This window comes from Rhopilema esculentum, chromosome 5, assembly GCF_057945365.1.
Source record: "Rhopilema esculentum isolate cy_ngs chromosome 5, ASM5794536v1, whole genome shotgun sequence".
NCBI lineage: Eukaryota > Metazoa > Cnidaria > Scyphozoa > Rhizostomeae > Rhizostomatidae > Rhopilema > Rhopilema esculentum.
Window position 1 is genome coordinate 9103156 of NC_142819.1, and position 22863 is coordinate 9126018.

At 31.0% G+C, this 22863-nt stretch overlaps 1 long non-coding RNA gene across 8 annotated transcripts in view; it reads left to right on the top strand.

Moving 5' to 3' along the window:
* LOC135689451 (uncharacterized) overlaps positions 1-22863 on the top strand; it is a 293016-nt gene that overhangs the window by 268569 nt on the left and 1584 nt on the right. For 3 of the 8 annotated variants that reach the window (XR_016145330.1, XR_016145328.1, XR_016145334.1), the window contains exons 3-7: positions 8640-8700; positions 19451-19511; positions 20853-20920; positions 21717-21763; positions 22065-22290. This is a non-coding gene — a long non-coding RNA (uncharacterized LOC135689451). Of the gene's footprint in view, positions 1-8639; positions 8701-13840; positions 13940-19450; positions 19512-20852; positions 20921-21716; positions 21764-22064 lie in introns of those variants that run through there. The other 5 variants (XR_016145335.1, XR_016145331.1, XR_016145329.1 and 2 more) reach the window with 4 other exon arrangements.

The window sequence follows — 22863 nt, forward strand, 5'->3', positions numbered from 1 at the left end:
AGCCAAAAATACACCAAAACTACCCGAAATGGTGTTTGTAACGTAAATTAAGACTTTCTCGGTTGTTTCGAGGAAAAAAAAAATTTTGAAAAATTTTCAATTTTTTGAACTTTTTTGCAGGTCCAGGGTCATGAAATTTTCCAAAAATGATTAAATTCTCATTTCCAGTATTTGAGCCAAAAATACACCAAAACTATCCGAAATGGTGTTCGAAACGTAAATTAAGACTTTCTTGGTTGTTTCAAGGAAAAAAGATTTTGAAAAATTTTCAAATCTTTTAGCTTTTTCAAACTTTAGTCTGAAACATTCTATGTACCTAATAGATATCACTTGATTTTATAGATATTATGATCTTATAGATACTTGATCTTGATCTATCACTTTATCTTATAGGTACTATTTTCCAGATATCACTTGAAAGTTGAGCCAAATGTCATGAAAACATGTCAGAAAGGTATTTGCTTATCATTCTTGGTTGTTACTAGCAGAAAGATTTTTTTTTTAAATTTTTCAATTTTTTAAACTTTTTTGCATGTCCGCGGTCATGAAATTTTTCAAAAATGACTAAATCCTCATTTCCAGTATTTGAGCCAAAAATACACCAAAACTACCCGAAATGGTGTTTGTAACGTAAATTAAGACTTTCTCGGTTGTTTCGAGAAAAAAAAAAATTTTGAAAAATTTTCAATTTTTTGAACTTTTTTGCAGGTCCAGGGTCATGAAATTTTTCAAAAATGATTAAGTTCTCATTTCCAGTATTTGAGCCAAAAATACACCAAAACTATCCGAAATGGTGTTCAAAACGTAAATTAAGACTTTCTTGGTTGTTTCAAGGAAAAAAGATTTTGAAAAATTTTCAAATCTTTTAGCTTTTTCAAACTTTAGTCTGAAACATTCTATGTATCTTATAGATATCACTTGATTTTATAGATATTATGATCTTATAGATACTTGATCTTGATCTATCACTTTATCTTATAGGTACTACTTTCCAGATATCACTTGAAGGTTGAGCCAAATGTCATGAAAACATGTCAGAAAGGTATTTTCTTATCATTCTTGGTTGTTACTAGTAGAAAGATCTTTTTTTAAAATTTTCAATTTTTTGAACTTTTTTGCATGTCCGCGGTCATGAAATTTTTCAAAAATGACTAAATCCTCATTTCCAGTATTTGAGCAAAAAATACACCAAAACTACCATAACTTGTGTTCATAACGTAAATTAAGACTTTCTCGGTTGTTTAGAGGAAAAAAAATATTTTGAAAAGTTTTCAATTTTTGAACTTTTTTGCAGGTCCGGGGTCATGAAATTTTTTAAAAATGACTAAATCCTCATTTCCAGTATTTGAGCCAAAAATACACCAAAACTACCCGAACTTGTGTTCGTAACGTAAATTAAGACTTTCTAGGTTGTTTCGAGGAAAAAAAAATTTTGAAAATTTTCCAATTTTTTGAACTTTTTTGCATGTCCGGGGTCATGAAATTTTTCAAACCAGACTAAGTCCTCATTTCCAGTATTTGAGCCAAAAATACACCAAAACTACCTGAAATGGTGTTCGTAACGTAAATTAAGACTTTCTTGGTTGTTTCAAGGAAAAAAAAAATTGAAAAATTCTCAATTTTTTGAACTTTTTTGCATGTCCGCGGTCATGAAATTTTTCAAAAATGACTAAATCCTCATTTCCAGTATTTGAGCAAAAAATACACCAAAACTACCATAACTTGTGTTCGTAACGTAAATTAAGACTTTCTCGGTTGTTTAGAGGAAAAAAAATATTTTGAAAAGTTTTCAATTTTGGAACTTTTTTGCAGGTCCGGGGTCATGAAATTTTTTAAAAATGACTAAATCCTCATTTCCAGTATTTGAGCCAAAAATACACCAAAACTATCCGAAATGGTGTTCGTAACGTAAATTAAGACTTTCTTGGTTGTTTCAAGGAAAAAAGATTTTGAAAAATTTTCAAATCTTTTAGCTTTTTCAAACTTTAGTCTGAAACATTCTATGTACCTAATAGATATCACTTGATTTTATAGATATTATGATCTTATATATACTTGATCTTGATCTATCACTTTATCTTATAGGTACTACTTTGCAGATATCACTTGAAGGTTGAGCCAAATGTCATGAAAACATGTCAGAAAGGTATTTTCTTATCATTCTTGGTTGTTACTAGCAGAAAGATCTTTTTTTAAAATTTTCAATTTTTTGAACTTTTTTGCATGTCCGCGGTCATGAAATTTTTCAAAAATGACTAAATCCTCATTTCCAGTATTTGAGCAAAAAATACACCAAAACTACCATAACTTGTGTTCGTAACGTAAATTAAGACTTTCTCGGTTGTTTAGAGGAAAAAAAATATTTTGAAAAGTTTTCAATTTTTGAACTTTTTTGCAGGTCCGGGGTCATGAAATTTTTTAAAAATGACTAAATCCTCATTTCCAGTATTTGAGCCAAAAATACACCAAAACTACCCGAACTTGTGTTCGTAACGTAAATTAAGACTTTCTAGGTTGTTTCGAGGAAAAAAAAATTTTGAAAATTTTCCAATTTTTTGAACTTTTTTGCATGTCCGGGGTCATGAAATTTTTCAAACCAGACTAAGTCCTCATTTCCAGTATTTGAGCCAAAAATACACCAAAACTATCCGAAATGGTGTTCAAAACGTAAATTAAGACTTTCTTGGTTGTTTCAAGGAAAAAAGATTTTGAAAAATTTTCAATTTTTTGAACTTTTTTGCATGTCCGCGGTCATGAAATTTTTCAAAAATGACTAAATCCTCATTTCCAGTATTTGAGCAAAAAATACACCAAAACTACCATAACTTGTGTTCGTAACGTAAATTAAGACTTTCTCGGTTGTTTAGAGGAAAAAAAATATTTTGAAAAGTTTTCAATTTTTGAACTTTTTTGCAGGTCCGGGGTCATGAAATTTTTTAAAAATGACTAAATCCTCATTTCCAGTATTTGAGCCAAAAATACACCAAAACTACCCGAACTTGTGTTCGTAACGTAAATTAAGACTTTCTAGGTTGTTTCGAGGAAAAAAAAATTTTGAAAATTTTCCAATTTTTTGAACTTTTTTGCATGTCCGGGGTCATGAAATTTTTCAAACCTGACTAAGTCCTCATTTCCAGTATTTGAGCCAAAAATACACCAAAACTACCTGAAATGGTGTTCGTAACGTAAATTAAGACTTTCTTGGTTGTTTCAAGGAAAAAAAAATTGAAAAATTCTCAATTTTTTGAACTTTTTTGCAGGTCCGGGGTCATGAAATTTTTCAAAAATGACTAAGTCCTCATTTCCAGTATTTGAGCCAAAAATACACCAAAACTACCCGAAATGGTGTTCGTAACGTAAATTAAGACTTTCTCGGTTGTTTCGAGGAAAGAAAAAATTTTGAAAAGTTTTCAATTTTTTGAACTTTTTTGCAGGTCCGGGGTCATGAAATTTTTCAAAAATGACTAAGTCCTCATTTCCAGTATTTGAGCCAAAAATACACCAAAACTACCCGAAATGGTGTTCGAAACGTAAATTAATACTTTCTTGGTTGTTTCAAGGAAAAAAGATTTTGAAAAACTTTCAAATCTTTTGGCTTTTTCAAACTTTAGTCTAAAACATTCTATGTATCTAATAGATATCACTTGATTTTATAGATATTATGATCTTATAGATACTTGATCTTGATCTATCACTTTATCTGATAGGTACTACTTTCCAGATATCACTTGAAGGTTGAGCCAAATGTAATGAAAACATGTCAGAAAAGGTATTTTCTTATCATTCTTGGTTGTTACTAGTAGAAAGGTTTTCTTTGAAAAATTTTCAATTTTTTTAACTCTTTTGCAGGTCCGGGGTCATGAAATTTTTCAAAAATGACTAAATCCTCATTTCCAGTATTTGAGCCAAAAATACACCAAAACTACCCGAACTTGTGTTTGTAACGTAAATTATGACTTTCTCGGTTGTTTCGAGGAATAAAAAATTTTTGAAAATTTTCCAATTTTTTGAACTTTTTTGCATGTCCGGGGTCATGAAATTTTTCAAAAATGACTAAGTCGTCATTTCCAGTATTTGACCCCAAAATACACCAAAACTACCTGAAATGGTGTTCGTAACGTAAATTAAGACTTTCTTGCTTGTTTCAAGGAAAAAAAAAATTTTGAAAAATTTCAATTTTTTTATCTCTTTTGCAGGTCTGGGGTCATGAAATTTTTCAAAAATGACCAAATCCTCATTTCCAGTATTTGAGCCAAAAATACACCAAAACTACCCGAACTTGTGTTCGTAACGTAAATTAAGACTTTCTCGGTTGTTTCGAGGAATAAAAAATTTTTGAAAATTTTCCAATTTTTTGAATATTTTTGCATGTCCGGGGTCATGAAATTTTTCAAAAATGACTAAGTCCTCATTTCCAGTATTTGACCCAAAAATACACCAAAACTACCTGAAATGGTGTTCGTAACGTAAATTAAGACTACTTATATGTTTCAAGGAAAAACAAAATTTTGAAAAATTTTCAATTTTTTGAACTTTTTTGCAGGTCCGAGGTCATGAAAGTTTTCAAAAATGACTAAGTTCTCATTTCCAGTATTTGAGCCAAAAATACACCAAAACTATCCGAAATGGTGTTCGAAACGTAAATTAAGACTTTCTTGGTTGTTTCAAGGAAAAAAGATTTTGAAAAATTTTCAAATCTTTTAGCTTGTTCAAACTTTAGTCTGAAACATTCTATGTACCTAATAGATATCACTTGATTTTATAGATATTATGATCTTATAGATACTTGATCTTGTTCTATCACTTTATCTGATAGGTACTACTTTCCAGATATCACTTGAAGGTTGAGCCAAATGTCATGAAAACATGTCAGAAAGGTATTTTCTTATCATTCTTGGTTGTTACTAGCAGAAAGTTTTTTTTTTGAAAATTTTTCAATTTTTTGAACTTTTTTGCATGCCTGCGGTCATGAAATTTTCCAAAAATGACTAAATCCTCATTTCCAGTATTTGAGCCAAAAATACAGCAAAACTACCCGAACTTGTGTTCGTAACGTAAATTAAGACTTTCTCGGTTGTTTCGAGGAAAAAATATATTTTGAAAAGTTTTCAATTTTTTGAACTTTTTTGCAGGTCCGGGGTCATGAAATTTTTCAAAAATGATTAAGTTCTCATTTCCAGTATTTGAGCCAAAAATACACCAAAACTACCCAAACTGGTGTTCGTAACGTAAATTAAGACTTTCTTGGTTGTTTCGAGGAAAAAAAAAATTTAAAAAATTTTCAATTTTTGAACTTTTTTGCAGGTCCGGGGTCATGAAATTTTTCAAAAATGACTAAGTCCTCATTTCCAGTATTTGAGCCAAAAATACACCAAAACTACCCGAAATGGTGTTCGTAACGTAAATTAAGACTTTCTTGGTTGTTTCGAGGAAAAAGAAAATTTTTAATTATTTTCAATTTCTTGAACTTTTTTGCAGGTCCGGGGTCATGAAATTTTTCAAACATGACTAAGTCCTCATTTCCAGTAGTTGAGCCAAAACTACCCGAAATGGTGTTCGTAAGGTAAATTAAGACTTTCTTGGTTGTTTTGAGGAAAAAAAAATTTTGAAAAATTTTCAATTTTTTGAACTTTTTTGCAGGTCCAGGGTCATGAAATTTTTCAAAAATGACTAAGTTCTCATTTCCAGTATTTGAGCCAAAAATACACCAAAACTACCCGAACTGGTGTTCGTAACGTAAATTAAGACTTTCTTGGTTGTTTCAAGGAAAAAAAAAATTTTGAAAAATTTTCAACTTTTTTAACTCTTTTGCAGGTCCGGGGTAATGAAATTTTTCAAAAATGACTTAATCCTCATTTCCAGTATTTGACCCAAAAATACACCAAAACTACCTGAAATGGTGTTCGTAACGTAAATTAAGACTACTTATATGTTTCAAGGAAAAACAAAATTTTGAAAAATTTTCAATTTTTTGAACTTTTTTGCAGGTCCGAGGTCATGAAAGTTTTCAAAAATGACTAAGTTCTCATTTCCAGTATTTGAGCCAAAAATACACCAAAACTATCCGAAATGGTGTTCGAAACGTAAATTAAGACTTTCTTGGTTGTTTCAAGGAAAAAAGATTTTGAAAAATTTTCAAATCTTTTAGCTTGTTCAAACTTTAGTCTGAAACATTCTATGTACCTAATAGATATCACTTGATTTTATAGATATTATGATCTTATAGATACTTGATCTTGTTCTATCACTTTATCTGATAGGTACTACTTTCCAGATATCACTTGAAGGTTGAGCCAAATGTCATGAAAACATGTCAGAAAGGTATTTTCTTATCATTCTTGGTTGTTACTAGCAGAAAGTTTTTTTTTTGAAAATTTTTCAATTTTTTGAACTTTTTTGCATGCCTGCGGTCATGAAATTTTCCAAAAATGACTAAATCCTCATTTCCAGTATTTGAGCCAAAAATACAGCAAAACTACCCGAACTTGTGTTCGTAACGTAAATTAAGACTTTCTCGGTTGTTTCGAGGAAAAAATATATTTTGAAAAGTTTTCAATTTTTTGAACTTTTTTGCAGGTCCGGGGTCATGAAATTTTTCAAAAATGATTAAGTTCTCATTTCCAGTATTTGAGCCAAAAATACACCAAAACTACCCAAACTGGTGTTCGTAACGTAAATTAAGACTTTCTTGGTTGTTTCGAGGAAAAAAAAAATTTAAAAAATTTTCAATTTTTGAACTTTTTTGCAGGTCCGGGGTCATGAAATTTTTCAAAAATGACTAAGTCCTCATTTCCAGTATTTGAGCCAAAAATACACCAAAACTACCCGAAATGGTGTTCGTAACGTAAATTAAGACTTTCTTGGTTGTTTCGAGGAAAAAGAAAATTTTTAATTATTTTCAATTTCTTGAACTTTTTTGCAGGTCCGGGGTCATGAAATTTTTCAAACATGACTAAGTCCTCATTTCCAGTATTTGAGCCAAAAATACACCAAAAGTATCCGAAATGGTGTTCGAAACGTAAATTAAGACTTTCTTGGTTGTTTCAAGGAAAAAAGATTTTGAAAAATTTTCAAATCTTTTAGCTTTTTCAAACTTTAGTCTGAAACATTCTATGTATCTAATAGATATTACTTGATTTTATAGATATTATGATCTTATAGATACTTGATCTTGATCTATCACTTTATCTGATAGGTACTACTTTCCAGATATCACTTGAAGGTTGAGCCAAATGTCATGAAAACATGTCAGAAAGGTATTTTCTTATCATTCTTGGTTGTTACTTGTAGAAAGATTTTTTTTGAAAACTTTTCAATTTTTTGAACTTTTTTGCATGTCCGGGGTCATGAAATTTTTCAAACATGACTAAGTCCTCATTTCCAGTAGTTGAGCCAAAACTACCAGAAATGGTGTTCGTAAGGTAAATTAAGACTTTCTTGGTTGTTTTGAGGAAAAAAAAATTTTGAAAAATTTTCAATTTTTTGAACTTTTTTGCAGGTCCAGGGTCATGAAATTTTTCAAAAATGACTAAGTTCTCATTTCCAGTATTTGAGCCAAAAATACACCAAAACTACCAGAAATGGTGTTCGTAAGGTAAATTAAGACTTTCTTGATTGTTTTGAGGAAAAAAAAAATTTGAAAAATTTTCAATTTTTGAACTTTTTTGCATATCTGGGGTCATGAATTTTTTCAAAAATGACTAAGTCCTCATTTCCAGTATTTGAGCCCAAAATACACCAAAACTACCCGAACTGGTGTTCGTAACGTAAATTAAGACTTTCTTGGTTGTTTCAAGGAAAAAAAAAATTTTGAAAAATTTTCAACTTTTTTAACTCTTTTGCAGGTCCGGGGTAATGAAATTTTTCAAAAATGACTTAATCCTCATTTCCAGTATTTGAGCCAAAAATACACCAAAACTACCCGAGATGGTGTTCGTAACGTAAATTAAGACTTTCTCGGTTGTTTCGAGGAATAAAAAATTTTTGAAAATTTTCCAATTTTTTGAACTTCTTTGCAGGTCCGGGGTCATGAAATTTTTCCAAAATGACTAACTCCTCATTTCCAGTATTTGAGCCAAAAATACACCAAAACTATCCGAAATGGTGTCCGAAACGTAAATTAAGACTTTCTTGGTTGTTTCGAGGAAAAGAAAAATTTTGAAAAATCTTCAATTTTTTGAACTTTTTTGCAGGTCCAGGGTCATGAAACTTTTCAAAAATGACTAAGTTCTCATTTCCAGTATTTGAGCCAAAACTACACCAAAACTACCTGAAATGGTGTTCGTAACGTAAATTAAGACTTTCTTGGTTGTTTTGAGGACAAAAAAATTTTGAAAAATTTTCAATTGTTTGAACTTCTTTGCAGGTCCGATGTTATGAAATATTTCAAAAATGACTTAGTCCTCATTTCCAGTATTTGAGCCAAAAATACACAAAAACTGGCCGAAATGGTGTTCGTAACGAAAATTAAAACTTTCTTGGTTGTTTCGAGGAAAAAAGAATTTGAAAAATTTTCAAATTTTTTAACCTTTTTCAATCTTTAGTCTGAAATATTCTATGTATCTTATAGATATCACTTGATGTTATAGAGATTATGATCTTATAGATACCTGATCTTGATCTATCACTTTATCTTATAGGTACTACTTTCCAGATATCACTTGAAGGTTGAGCCAAATGTCATCAAAACATGTCACAAAGGTATTTTCTTATCATTCTTGGTTGTTACTAGTAGAAAGATTTTTTTTGAAAATTTTTCAATTTTTTGAACTTTTTTGCATGTCCGCGGTCATGAAATTTTTCAAAAATGACTAAATCCTCTTTTCCAGTATTTAAGCCAAAAATACACCAAAACAACCCGAACTTGTGTTCGTAACGTAAATTAAGACTTTCTCGGTTGTTTCGAGGAACTAAAAAATTTTGAAAATTTTCCGATTTTTTTAACTCTTTTGCAGGTCCGGGGTCATGAAATTTTTCAAAAATGACTAAATCCTCATTTCCAGTATTTGAGCCAAAAATACACCAAAACTACCCGAACTTGTGTTCGTAACGTAAATTAAGACTTTCTCGGTTGTTTCGAGGAATAAAAAATTTTTGAAAATTTTTCAATTTTTTGAACTTTTTTGCATGTCCGGGGTCATGAAATTTTTCAAAAATGACTAAGTCCTCATTTGCAGTATTGGAGCCAAAAATACACCAAAACTACCTGAAATGGTGTTCGTAACGTAAATTAAGACTTTCTCGGTTGTTTCGAGGAATAAAAAATTTTTGAAAATTTTTCAATTTTTTGAACTTTTTTGCATGTCCGGGGTCATGAAATTTTTCAAAAATGACTAAGTCCTCATTTGCAGTATTGGAGCCAAAAATACACCAAAACTACCTGAAATGGTGTTCGTAACGTAAACTAAGAGTTTGTTGGTTGTTTCGAGGAAAAAAAAAAATTTGAAAAATTTTCAATTTTTTGAACTTCTTTGGTGGTCCGTGGTCATGAACTTTTTCAAAAATGTCCAAGTCCTCATTTCCAGTATTTGAGCCAAAATAACAACCAAAACTACCCGAAATGGTGTTCGTAACGTAAATTAAGACTTTCTCGGTTGTTTTGAGGAAAAAAAAAATTTGAAAATTTTCAATTTTTTGAACTTTTTTGCTGGTCAAGGGTCTTGAAATTTTTCAGAAATGACTAAGTCCTCATTTCCAGTATTTGAGCCAAAAATACACCAAAACTACCTGAAATGGTGTTCGTAACGTAAATTAAGACTTTCTTGGTTGTTTTGAGGACAAAAAAATTTTGAAAAATTTTCAATTGTTTGAACTTCTTTGCAGGTCCGGGGTTATGAAATATTTCAAAAATGACTTAGTCCTCATTTCCAGCATTTGAGCCAAAAATACACAAAAACTGGCCGAAATGGCGTTCGTAACGAAAATTAAAACTTTCTTGGTTGTTTCGAGGAAAAAAGAATTTGAAAAATTTTCAAATTTTTTAACCTTTTTCAATCTTTAGTCTGAAATATTCTATGTATCTTATAGATATCACTTGATGTTATAGAGATTATGATCTTATAGATACCTGATCTTGATCTATCACTTTATCTTATAGGTACTACCTTCCAGATATCACTTGAAGGTTGAGCCAAATGTCATCAAAACATGTCACAAAGGTATTTTCTTATCATTCTTGGTTGTTACTAGTAGAAAGATTTTTTTGAAAATTTTTCAATTTTTTGAACTTTTTTGCATGTCCGCGGTCAGGAAATTTTTCAAAAATGACTAAATCCTCTTTTCCAGTATTTAAGCCAAAAATACACCAAAACAACCCGAACTTGTGTTCGTAACGTAAATTAAGACTTTCTCGGTTGTTTCGAGGAAAAAAAAAATTTTGAAAATTTTCCAATTTTTTTAACTCTTTTGCAGGTCCGGGGTCATGAAATTTTTCAAAAATGACTAAATCCTCATTTCCAGTATTTGAGCCAAAAATACACCAAAACTACCCGAACTTGTGTTCGTAACGTAAATTAAGACTTTCTCCGTTGTTTCGAGGAATAAAAAATTTTTGAAAATTTTTCAATTTTTTGAACTTTTTTGCATGTCCGGGGTCATGAAATTTCTCAAAAATGACTAAGTCCTCATTTGCAGTATTGGAGCCAAAAATACACCAAAACTACCTGAAATGGTGTTCGTAACGTAAACTAAGACTTTGTTGGTTGTTTCGAGGAAAAAAAAAAATTTGAAAAATTTTCAATTTTTTGAACTTCTTTGGTGGTCGGGGGTCATGAACTTTTTCAAAAATGTCCAAGTCCTCATTTCCAGTATTTGAGCCAAAATAACAACCAAAACTACCCGAAATGGTGTTCGTAACGTAAATTAAGACTTTCTTGGTTGTTTCGAGGAAAAAAAAAATTTGAAAAATTTTCAATTTTTTGAACTTCTTTGGTGGTCCGGGGTCATGAACTTTTTCAATAATGTCCAAGTCCTCATTTCCAGTATTAGAGCCAAAAATACACCAAAACTACCTGAAATGGTGTTCGTAACGTAAATTAAGACTTTCTCGGTTGTTTCGAGGAATAAAAAATTTTTGAAAATTTTTCAATTTTTTGAACTTTTTTGCATGTCCGGGGTCATGAAATTTTTCAAAAATGACTAAGTCCTCATTTGCAGTATTGGAGCCAAAAATACACCAAAACTACCTGAAATGGTGTTCGTAACGTAAACTAAGAGTTTGTTGGTTGTTTCGAGGAAAAAAAAAAATTTGAAAAATTTTCAATTTTTTGAACTTCTTTGGTGGTCCGTGGTCATGAACTTTTTCAAAAATGTCCAAGTCCTCATTTCCAGTATTTGAGCCAAAATAACAACCAAAACTACCCGAAATGGTGTTCGTAACGTAAATTAAGACTTTCTCGGTTGTTTTGAGGAAAAAAAAAATTTGAAAATTTTCAATTTTTTGAACTTTTTTGCTGGTCAAGGGTCTTGAAATTTTTCAGAAATGACTAAGTCCTCATTTCCAGTATTTGAGCCAAAAATACACCAAAACTACCTGAAATGGTGTTCGTAACGTAAATTAAGACTTTCTTGGTTGTTTTGAGGACAAAAAAATTTTGAAAAATTTTCAATTGTTTGAACTTCTTTGCAGGTCCGGGGTTATGAAATATTTCAAAAATGACTTAGTCCTCATTTCCAGCATTTGAGCCAAAAATACACAAAAACTGGCCGAAATGGCGTTCGTAACGAAAATTAAAACTTTCTTGGTTGTTTCGAGGAAAAAAGAATTTGAAAAATTTTCAAATTTTTTAACCTTTTTCAATCTTTAGTCTGAAATATTCTATGTATCTTATAGATATCACTTGATGTTATAGAGATTATGATCTTATAGATACCTGATCTTGATCTATCACTTTATCTTATAGGTACTACCTTCCAGATATCACTTGAAGGTTGAGCCAAATGTCATCAAAACATGTCACAAAGGTATTTTCTTATCATTCTTGGTTGTTACTAGTAGAAAGATTTTTTTGAAAATTTTTCAATTTTTTGAACTTTTTTGCATGTCCGCGGTCAGGAAATTTTTCAAAAATGACTAAATCCTCTTTTCCAGTATTTAAGCCAAAAATACACCAAAACAACCCGAACTTGTGTTCGTAACGTAAATTAAGACTTTCTCGGTTGTTTCGAGGAAAAAAAAAATTTTGAAAATTTTCCAATTTTTTTAACTCTTTTGCAGGTCCGGGGTCATGAAATTTTTCAAAAATGACTAAATCCTCATTTCCAGTATTTGAGCCAAAAATACACCAAAACTACCCGAACTTGTGTTCGTAACGTAAATTAAGACTTTCTCCGTTGTTTCGAGGAATAAAAAATTTTTGAAAATTTTTCAATTTTTTGAACTTTTTTGCATGTCCGGGGTCATGAAATTTCTCAAAAATGACTAAGTCCTCATTTGCAGTATTGGAGCCAAAAATACACCAAAACTACCCGAACTTGTGTTCGTAACGTAAATTAAGACTTTCTCCGTTGTTTCGAGGAATAAAAAATTTTTGAAAATTTTTCAATTTTTTGAACTTTTTTGCATGTCCGGGGTCATGAAATTTCTCAAAAATGACTAAGTCCTCATTTGCAGTATTGGAGCCAAAAATACACCAAAACTACCTGAAATGGTGTTCGTAACGTAAACTAAGACTTTGTTGGTTGTTTCGAGGAAAAAAAAAAATTTGAAAAATTTTCAATTTTTTGAACTTCTTTGGTGGTCGGGGGTCATGAACTTTTTCAAAAATGTCCAAGTCCTCATTTCCAGTATTTGAGCCAAAATAACAACCAAAACTACCCGAAATGGTGTTCGTAACGTAAATTAAGACTTTCTTGGTTGTTTCGAGGAAAAAAAAAATTTGAAAAATTTTCAATTTTTTGAACTTCTTTGGTGGTCCGGGGTCATGAACTTTTTCAATAATGTCCAAGTCCTCATTTCCAGTATTAGAGCCAAAAATACACCAAAACTACCTGAAATGGTGTTCGTAACGTAAATTAAGACTTTCTCGGTTGTTTCGAGGAATAAAAAATTTTTGAAAATTTTTCAATTTTTTGAACTTTTTTGCATGTCCGGGGTCATGAAATTTTTCAAAAATGACTAAGTCCTCATTTGCAGTATTGGAGCCAAAAATACACCAAAACTACCTGAAATGGTGTTCGTAACGTAAACTAAGAGTTTGTTGGTTGTTTCGAGGAAAAAAAAAAATTTGAAAAATTTTCAATTTTTTGAACTTCTTTGGTGGTCCGTGGTCATGAACTTTTTCAAAAATGTCCAAGTCCTCATTTCCAGTATTTGAGCCAAAATAACAACCAAAACTACCCGAAATGGTGTTCGTAACGTAAATTAAGACTTTCTCGGTTGTTTTGAGGAAAAAAAAAATTTGAAAATTTTCAATTTTTTGAACTTTTTTGCTGGTCAAGGGTCTTGAAATTTTTCAGAAATGACTAAGTCCTCATTTCCAGTATTTGAGCCAAAAATACACCAAAACTACCTGAAATGGTGTTCGTAACGTAAATTAAGACTTTCTTGGTTGTTTTGAGGACAAAAAAATTTTGAAAAATTTTCAATTGTTTGAACTTCTTTGCAGGTCCGGGGTTATGAAATATTTCAAAAATGACTTAGTCCTCATTTCCAGCATTTGAGCCAAAAATACACAAAAACTGGCCGAAATGGCGTTCGTAACGAAAATTAAAACTTTCTTGGTTGTTTCGAGGAAAAAAGAATTTGAAAAATTTTCAAATTTTTTAACCTTTTTCAATCTTTAGTCTGAAATATTCTATGTATCTTATAGATATCACTTGATGTTATAGAGATTATGATCTTATAGATACCTGATCTTGATCTATCACTTTATCTTATAGGTACTACCTTCCAGATATCACTTGAAGGTTGAGCCAAATGTCATCAAAACATGTCACAAAGGTATTTTCTTATCATTCTTGGTTGTTACTAGTAGAAAGATTTTTTTGAAAATTTTTCAATTTTTTGAACTTTTTTGCATGTCCGCGGTCAGGAAATTTTTCAAAAATGACTAAATCCTCTTTTCCAGTATTTAAGCCAAAAATACACCAAAACAACCCGAACTTGTGTTCGTAACGTAAATTAAGACTTTCTCGGTTGTTTCGAGGAAAAAAAAAATTTTGAAAATTTTCCAATTTTTTTAACTCTTTTGCAGGTCCGGGGTCATGAAATTTTTCAAAAATGACTAAATCCTCATTTCCAGTATTTGAGCCAAAAATACACCAAAACTACCCGAACTTGTGTTCGTAACGTAAATTAAGACTTTCTCCGTTGTTTCGAGGAATAAAAAATTTTTGAAAATTTTTCAATTTTTTGAACTTTTTTGCATGTCCGGGGTCATGAAATTTCTCAAAAATGACTAAGTCCTCATTTGCAGTATTGGAGCCAAAAATACACCAAAACTACCTGAAATGGTGTTCGTAACGTAAACTAAGACTTTGTTGGTTGTTTCGAGGAAAAAAAAAAATTTGAAAAATTTTCAATTTTTTGAACTTCTTTGGTGGTCGGGGGTCATGAACTTTTTCAAAAATGTCCAAGTCCTCATTTCCAGTATTTGAGCCAAAATAACAACCAAAACTACCCGAAATGGTGTTCGTAACGTAAATTAAGACTTTCTTGGTTGTTTCGAGGAAAAAAAAAATTTGAAAAATTTTCAATTTTTTGAACTTCTTTGGTGGTCCGGGGTCATGAACTTTTTCAATAATGTCCAAGTCCTCATTTCCAGTATTAGAGCCAAAATAACAACCAAAACTACCCGAAATGGTGTTCGTAACGTAAATTAAGACTTTCTCGGTTGTTTCGAGGAAAAAAAAATTTTGAAAAGTTTTCAATTTTTTGAACTTTTTTGCAGGTCCGGGGTCATGAAATTTTTAAAAAATGACTAAGTTCTCATTTTCAGTATTTGAGCCAAAAATACACCGAAACTATCCGAAATGGTGTTCGAAACTTAAATTAAGACTTTCTTGGTTGTTTCGAGGAAAAAGATTTTGAAAAATTTTCAAATCTTTTAGCTTTTTCAAACTTTAGTCTGAAACCTTCTATGTATCTGATAGATATCACTTGATCTTATAGATATTATGATCTTATAGATACTTGATCTTGATCTATCACTTTATCTTATAGGTACTACTTTCCAGATATCACTTGAAGGTTGAGCCAAATGTCATGAAAACATGTCAGAAAGGTATTTTCTTATCATTCTTGGTTGTTACTAGTAGAGAGATTTTTTTTGAAAATTTTTCAATTTTTTGAACTTTTTTGCAGGTCCGGGGTCATGAAATTTTTCAAAATGGCTAAGTCCTTATTTCCAGTATTTGAGCCAAAATAACAACCAAAACTACCTGAATGGTGTTCGTAATGAAATTAAGACTTTCTCGGTTGTTTCGAGGAAAAAAAAATTTTGAAAAATTTTCAATTTTTTGAACTTTTTTGCAGGTCCGGGGTCATGAAATTTTTCAAAAATGACTAAGTCCTCATTTCCAGTATTTGAGCCAAAATAGCAACCAAAACTACCCGAAATGGTGTTCGTAACGTAAATTAAGACTTTCTCGGTTGTTTCGAGGAAAAAAAAATTTTGAAAAATTTTCAATTTTTTGAAATTTTTTGCTGGTCCAGGGTCTTGAAATTTTTCAAAAATGACTAAGTCCTCATTTCCAGTATTTAAGCCAAAAATACACCAAAACTACCTGAAATGGTGTTCGTAACGTAAATTAAGACTTTCTTGGTTGTTTCGAGGAAAAAAAAAATTTGAAAAATTTTCAATTTTTTGAACTTCTTTGGTGGTCCGGGGTCATGAACTTTTTCAAAAATGTCCAAGTCCTCATTTCCAGTATTTAAGCCAAAAATACACCAAAACTACCTGAAATGGTGTTCGTAACGTAAATTAAGACTTTCTTGGTTGTTTCGAGGAAAAAAAAATTTGAAAAATTTTCAATTTTTTGAACTTCTTTGGTGGTCCGGGGTCATGAACTTTTTCAAAAATGTCCAAGTCCTCATTTCCAGTATTTGAGCCAAAATAACAACCAAAACTACCCGAAATGGTGTTCGTAACGTAAATTAAGACTTTCTCGGTTGTTTCGAGAAAAAAAAAATTTTGAAAAGTTTTCAATTTTTTGAACTTTTTTGCAGGTCCGGGGTCATGAAATTTTTAAAAAATGACTAAGTTCTCATTTCCATTATTTGAGCCAAAAATACACCGAAACTATCCGAAATGGTGTTCGAAACTTAAATTAAGACTTTCTTGGTTGTTTCGAGGAAAAAAGATTTTGAAAAATTTTCAATTTTTTGAACTTCTTTGGTGGTCCGGGGTCATGAACTTTTTCAAAAATGTCCAAGTCCTCATTTCCAGTATTTGAGCCAAAAATACACCAAAACTACCTGAAATGGTGTTCGTAACGTAAATTAGGACTTTCTTGGTTGGTTTGAGGAAAAACAATTTTTGAAAAATTGTCAATATTTTGAACTTTTTTGCAGGTCCAGGGTCATGAAATTTTTCAAAAATGACTAAATCCTCTTTTCCAGTATTTGAGCCAAAAATACACCAAAACTACCCGAATTTGTGTTCGTAACATAAAATAAGACTTTCTCGGTTGTTTCGAGGAATAAAAAATTTTTGAATATTTTCCAATTTTTTGAACTTTTTTGCATGTCCGGGGTCATGAAATTTTTCAAAAATGACTAAGTCCTCATTTCCAGTATTTGAGCCAAAAATACACCAAAACTACCTGAAATGGTGTTCGCAACGTAAATTAAGACTTTGTTGGTTGTTTCGAGGAAAAAAAAAATTTGAAAAATTTTCAATTTTTTGAACTTCTTTGGTGGTCCGGGGTCATGAACTTTTTCAAAAATGTCCAAGTACTCATTTCCAGTATTTGAGCCAAAATAACAACCAAAACTACCCGAAACGGTGTTCGTAACGTAAATTAAGACTTTCTTGGCTGTTTCGAGGAAAAAAAAATTTTGAACAATTTTCAATTTTTTGAAATTTTTTGCTGGTCCAGGGTCTTGAAATTTTTCAAAAATGACTAAGTTCTCACTTCCAGTATTTGAGCCAAAATAGCAACCAAAACTACCCGAAATGGTGTTCGTAACGTAAATTAAGACTTTCTCGGTTGTTTCGAGAAAAAAAAAATTTTGAAAAATTTTCAATTTTTTGAAATTTTTTGCTGGTCCAGGGTCATGAACTTTTTCAAAAATGTCCAAGTCCTCATTTCCAGTATTTAAGCCAAAAATACACCAAAACTACCTGAAATGGTGCTCGTAACGTAAATTAAGACTTTCTTGGTTGTTTCGAGGAAAAAAAAATTTGAAAAATTTTCAATTTTTTGAACTTCTTTGGTGGTCCGGGGTCATGAACTTTTTCATAAATGTCCAAGTCCTCATTTCCAGTATTTGAGCCAAAAATACACCAAAGCTACCCGAACTTGTGTTCGTAACGTAAATTAGGACTTTCTTGGTTGGTTTGAGGAAAAACAATTTTTGAAAAATTGTCAATATTTTGAACTTTTTTGCAGGTCCAGGGTCATGAAATTTTTCAAAAATGACTAAGTCCTCATTTCCAGTATTTAAGCCAAAAATACACCAAAACAACCTGAAATGGTGTTCGTAACGTAAATTAAGACTTTCTTGGTTGTTTCGAGGAAAAAAAAATTTGAAAAATTTTCAATTTTTTGAACTTCTTTGGTGGTCCGGGGTCATGAACTTTTTCAAAAATGTTCAAGTCCTCATTTCCAGTATTTAAGCCAAAAATACACCAAAACTACCTGAAATGGTGTTCGTAACGTAAATTAAGACTTTCTTGGTTGTTTCGAGGAAAAAAAAAATTTAAAAAATTTTCAATTTTTTGAACTTCTTTGGTGGTCCAGGGTCATGAACTTTTTCAAAAATGTCCAAGTCCTCATTTCCAGTATTTGAGCCAAAAATACACCAAAGCTACCCGAACTTGTATTCGTAACGTAAATTAGGACTTTCTTGGTTGGTTTGAGGAAAAACAATTTTTGAAAAATTGTCAATATTTTGAACTTTTTTGCAGGTCCAGGGTCATGAAATTTTTCAAAAATGACTAAGTCCTCATTTCCAGTATTTGAGCCAAAAATACACCAAAACTACCCGAAATGGTGTTCGTAACGTAAATTAAGACTTTCTTGGTTGTTTCGAGGAAAAAATAAATTTGAAAAATTTTCAATTTTTTGAACTTTTTTTCATGTGCGGGGTAATGAAATTTTTCAAAAATGACTAAGTCCTCATTTCCAGTATTTGAGCCAAAAATACACCAAAACTACCCGAAATGGTGTTCGTAACGTAAATTAAGACGGTCTTGGTTGTTTCGAGGAAAAAAGATTTTGAAAAATTTTCAAATCTGATCGCTTTTTCAAACTTCAGTCTGAAACATTCTATGTATCTTATAGATATCACTTGATCTTATAGATATTATGATCTTATAGATACTTGATCTTGATCTATCACTTTATCTTATAGGTACTACTTTCCAAATATCACTTGAAGGTTGAGCCAAATCTCATGAAAACATGTCACAAAGGTACTTTCTTATCATTTTTGGTTGTTACTAGTAGAAAGATTTTTTTTGAAAATTTTTCGATTTTTTGAACTTTTTTGCATGTCCGGGGTCATGAAATTTTTCAAAAATAACTAAGTCCTCATTTCCAGTATTTGAGCCCAAAATACACCAAAACTACCCGAAATGGTCTTCGTAACGTAAATTAACACTTTCTCGGGTGTTTCGAGGAAAAAAATTTTTTGAAAAATTTTCATATTTTTGAACCTTTTTGCAGGTCCGGGTCATGAAATTTTTCAAAAATAACTAAGTCCTCATTTCCAGTATTTGAGCCAAAAATACACAAAAACTGGCCGAAATGGTGTTCGTAACGTAAATGAAGACTTTCTTGGTTGTTTCGAGGAAAAAGAAAATTTTGAAAATTTTTTAAATTTTTTTAACTTTTTTGCAGGTCTGGGGTCATGAAGTTTTTCAAAATTAACTAAGTCCTCATTTCCAAAATTTGAGCCAAAAATACACAAAAACTGGCCGAAATGGTGTTCGTAACGTAAATTAAGACTTTCTTGGTTGTTTCGAGAAAAAAGAAAATTTTGAAAATTTTTTCAATTTTTTGAAATTTTTTGCAGGCATGGGGTTATGAAATTTTCAAAAATGAATAAGTCCTCGTTTCCAGTATTTGGGCCAAAAAGACACCAAAACTACCCGAAATGATATTCGTAACGTAAATTAAGACTTTCTTGGTTGTTTCGAGGAAAAAAGAATTTTGAAAAATTTTCAAATTTTTTAGCTTTTTCAAACCTTAGTCTGAAATATTCTATGTATCTTATAGATATCACTTGATTTTATAGATATTATGATCTTATAGATACTTTATCTTCATCTATCACTTTATCTTATAGGTACTACTTTCCAGATATCACTTGAAGGTTGAGCCAAATGTCATCAAAACATGTCAGAAAGGTATTTTCTTATCATTCTTGGTTGTTACTAGTAGAAAGATTTTTTTTGAAAATTTTTAAATTTTTTGAACTTTTTTGCATGTCCGGGGTCATGAAATTTTTCAAAAATGACTAAGTTCTCATTTCCAGTATTCGGGCCAAAAGGACACCAAAACTTCCGGAAATGCTGTTCGTAATGTAAATTGAGACTCTCTTGGTTGTTTCTAGGAAAAAAAAATTTTGAAAAATTTTCAACTTTTTTAGTTTTTTCAAACTTTAGTCTCAAACAATCTATGTATCTTATTTCTTACTACTTTCCAGATATCACTTGGAGGTTGAGTCAAATTTCATCAAAACATGTCAGAAAGGTATTTTCTCATCATCCTTGGTTGTTATTAGTAGAAAGATTTTTTTTGAAAAATTTTCAATTTTTTAAACTTTTTTGCCGGTCTGGGGTCATAAAATTTTTCAAAGATTGCTAGGTCCTCATTTCCAGTATTTGAGTCTAAAATACACCAAAAATACCCGAAATGGTGTTCGTAACGTAAATTAAGACTCTCTTGGTTTTTTCGAGGAAAATAAAAATTTTGGAAAATTTTTCAATCTCTTGAATTTTTTTGCAGGTCCGATGTGATGAAATTTTTTAAAAATGACTAAGTCCTCATTTCCAGTATATGAGCCAAAAATACACCAAAACTACCCGAAATTGTGTTTTCAACGTAAATTTGGACTTATTTGGTTGTTTCGAGGAAAAAAAATTTTTAAATCTCCTGTTTTTTGAAATTTTTTGCAGGTCCGGGGTTATGAAATTTTTCAAAAACGATTAACTCCTCATTTTTGATATATGAGCCTAAAATACACCGAAACTACCCGAAACAGGGCTCGGAATTTGAATATAGACTTCCTTGGTTGTTTTGAGAGAAAAATAAAATTTTGAAAAATTCTCCAGTTTTTGAACTTTTTTTCAGGTCCGGGGTCATAAAACTTTTCAAAAATGACTAAGTCCTTATTTACTGTACGAATACCTTTCTAAATTAACTGTAACTACCAGTAGTGGTGCTCGGACCGTAAATTAAAACTTTCTTAGTTGTTTTGAGAAAAAAATATTTTTGAAAATTGACAACTTTTGAAGTTTTTTTGAGTTCCAGGATCCTAAACTTTTTTAAAAATGACAACGTCTTTTTTTCAAAATATGAGTCCAAAAATCAGCAAAATTACCCAAAATGGTGTTCAAAATTTAGAGTAAGGCTTCTTTTGTCGTTTCGAGTAAAAGACTTTTTTTAAAAAAAATGAAAATTTTTTTAGGTTCTCTTTCAAGTTTAATTTAAAACATTCTGTATATATTCTTTCTTCCTTTTTTCAGATATCAATTGGAAGTTCAACGAAAGTTCATCAAATGATTTCAGAAATAAATTTTTTTCAGCATTTCAGGTTGTTCCAAGTAAAAAAAATTTTTTTTGAATAATTCAAAATTTTTGAACGATTTCAGGTCATGGATTTTTTAAAAAATCACTTTTTTATCAAGTCCTCATTATCAAAATAGCTGCATAATTTTCCCCAAAACTACACAAATTGCGTTCAGAACGTAAATTAAGGCTTTTTACGTTGCTTCCAGTAAAACAAATTTTTTGAAAAAATCTCAAAATTTTTGAAGTTTTTTGCAGGTCTAGGGTGATGGATTTTTTCAAAAATTACCAACTCCTTATTTTCAAAATATCATTATGAAAATTCACGGAAACTACCTTCAATGGTGTTTGGAACGTACCTTAAGGCTCTTAGGCTGTTTTGAGTAAAAGAGAGTTTTTTGTAAAATTTCGAAATTTTTGAAGTTTTGCAGGTCAGGGGTCATGGATTTTTTCAAAAATGAGGCAGTTCTTATTTATAAAATATCAGCATAAAATTCACCGAAACTAGCCGAAAGGGTGTTTGGGACGGACGAAAGGGTGTCTGGGACAAACAATTTTTGTGAAAATTTCAAAATTTTTAACTTTTTCAAGTTCGGGTTCATGCAGTTTTCAAAAACTACTAAGACATTATTTCCAAAATACGAGCAAAAAAGTCACTGAAACTACTCGAAATGTATTCAGAACGTATATGAAGGCTTTTTTGACCTTGTTTCTATGATAAAAAAGTTTTGCAAAGTTCACATTTTTTTAGAATTTTTAAAAGTTTCAGTGTCAAACAACCTTTCAAAGCTCTATCTATATTCTTTCCTACTATTTTTCAGATATCACTTAGAGTCTCAACAAAATGTCTTGAAATGATTTCAGAAAGGTATTTGTTTAGTATTTTATGGTGTTTCAAGTAATGAAATTTTTTTCAAATATTTCAGAATTTTTTAAGTTTTTTTGCTGGCCCAGGGTCATGCATTTTTTCAAAAATGACCAAAACCTTTTTTTCAAAATATCGGCATAAAATTCATTCAAACTACCCGAAATTGTGTTTGGAACGTAAACGAAATCTTTCTACGTTGTTTCTAGGAAAAAGATTTATAGCACCCTACTTCCACCTTCAAATGGTGTTGTTTTATAGGATCAATGAGCTAGTCCATTGCAATGCAGTTTTCCCTTTTTAGGAGTTTTGGCTGAGGTGAATTGTGAGAGGCTGAAAAACTCAACAATTATTCTGATCGACGTTGATTTCATTATTAATCGAAATTTATCTTCAGATGTCTGTGTTTGACTCTGGAAAAGTGGAACGGAAGAATCCTTCTTCTATCTATGCAACGGCATTGGAGTGAACAGTCAGCTTTTCTATTTGCAAAATGACGTCATCGTACTTGCATATGCAGCAAAGGCAAGGTAAATAACCCTTTGGTACTGCAATATCAAATGATAAAGAGTTTACAGTGTGACGTCACCAAAAGCCCATTCTTAGAATGTTTGAATTAATTCAAATATGTTTAATATCAGTTAAAATACTGCCAATAAAAGATCTGAAGCTTGCCAACAAATTTGTAATTCCGTGCCAATTCGTAATACATTTGACTGATTTTGTACATTTAGTAATATTTCATGATACCCTTTCAGGCTATCGAATCCAATTTCAAAAGTTCTAAAAATAAATTTTGTGATTTCATCAATTTGGAACCCTATTTTGAGTCTGCGGATTCCTAAAATGCTGATGGAACAACCTAATGTTACTTTTCGTTTTTCTGTGCTATTCTCATAGACCAATTTGTTTTTTTTGTTTATACTTTCTATAATTAACTAACTTGCTCGAGGCGATTACTGTATGCGAGCCATGGCCTATGGCCACCAGCATGGAAAGAAAGGGTGGCCACTTCCTTCTATGCTGACATCATCACCTCCTAAGTGTTGATACTGTGTATCCATTTCAGTTTCTTTTACTCGTTTTTTTTGCTTCCCCGTCGC